The 1,377-nt window shown below is 63.6% G+C and overlaps 1 pseudogene; it reads left to right on the top strand.

The window, feature by feature from the left end:
* The first annotated feature begins 248 nt into the window (after positions 1–248).
* LOC147580383 (uncharacterized) lies at positions 249–1,021 on the top strand (annotated as a pseudogene).
* The last annotated feature ends 356 nt before the right edge of the window (positions 1,022–1,377 follow it).

The following is a 1,377-nucleotide window of genomic DNA, read 5'->3' as shown; positions in this document are numbered from 1 at the left end:
ACAAGACCCACCTCCCTGGGCGGGGGTTGGGGGGTAGCTTTTGCTCTGTTCTGCTGAAGAAATGCAAAGCACGCTCATGTTTTGGTTCTTTTTAAAGATCTTCGGAGAGGCTATTATATAGTACAGGAGCTTTATTCTTTATTCGGAAGAGTCTTTTGGCGAGGTAACTGAGCTCCTAATTGTGGGACAAGCCTCGGTTTTGAAGCGTGAAGGAGCACGGTTCAAATCCCAGCTTTGCCTGGGTGAAAATGGCGAGGGCAATTTCTGTCTTGCTGATAGGCTGTGGGGATCGGCACGAAGGGCGAGCAAGGGCCAGCCTGCACGTGGTTGGTGTTTAGGAACCCCCACTGTGCCCTCCTGCCCAGGCCGAGGAAGGCAGGTGGCTCCCTCCACCTCACTGACTCACCTGAGCAGCTGGCAAAGGGAGCGAAGAGGGAGAAGGGGGTGGGGGAGGAAAGAAAGGAAGCCCCCAAGCTGGTAGGAAACTTCACCTAGTACCTTACCGATGTTCCTCAAGGAATTTGCATCCCGGCTGCCCGGGTGACCCTGAAACTGACGCCCGCGTCCGCCTGTGCGCGAGCAAATGGGTCACATGAAATCGACACGGCAAAGTCACACCCTCCGCTGAAGCCCATTTTCTGATTTTGAAGGTTTGACTGTCGCATTAAAAAGGCTTTGTTTTGTTCTTTGCGCGCTCCTCCCGCCTCCGCCCCCCGCCTCCGCCGCCCCCCTCCCGCCTCGGCCCTTGGTCACCCCCTCCCCCCCAAGAGCGCACACAAAAGAAGACCCCCAAACGGAGGTACCGGAACCTGCGGGGCTTGTTTACCACTTTGGGCGCCTCCGCGAGGCGCTGCCCGGCGCCGCCACCTACCGGCGGGAGTCGGCACGGCAGCCGGGTGCGGGCCAACAACTGCGGGCCGATGACCCAACGCCGCAGGCATCTGAGGATAACCTTTCCCCTTTCTTTCCAAGACCAAATAAGGGGGCTCTTCCCTCTGCGTGCCGGGCCTGTGGCGGTTAGGCCAAGGGGCGTGGAAAGGAGGATCCGGGAACGAGGCTGACAGTCGGCAAAACAACCGACCACATTGTTCCCGCGGCGGCCGGCCTCCTCCCTCCTCCGGCGGGCACGGCCCCGTGCCCAGGCGGGGCGCTCCCCGTACCCGCGGACGCGGGGAGCCGGGCAGGCGAGGGCGCAGGGCCGCCGCCCGGGGTCCCCCGAGCCCCATAGGCAGCACCGCCAAGTCTCCCCACCCCCCAGGAGTGGAGGGCAGGGTCCCTGCAGTCCCGCCGCGGCCCGCGGGGCAGCGGAGCCGGGCGGGGGGCGCAGCCCGAGGGCAGCCAGGCCCCGCGGGCAGGGCCTCGGAACCCTGGCATCAC

The sequence above is a fragment of the Puma concolor genome, chromosome B3, assembly GCF_028749965.1.
Source record: "Puma concolor isolate L17-30 chromosome B3, mPumCon1.1.hap2, whole genome shotgun sequence".
Lineage (NCBI taxonomy): Eukaryota > Metazoa > Chordata > Mammalia > Carnivora > Felidae > Puma > Puma concolor.
Note: the sequence above shows the minus strand (reverse complement) of the source record. Positions and strands in the feature narration are given on the sequence as shown.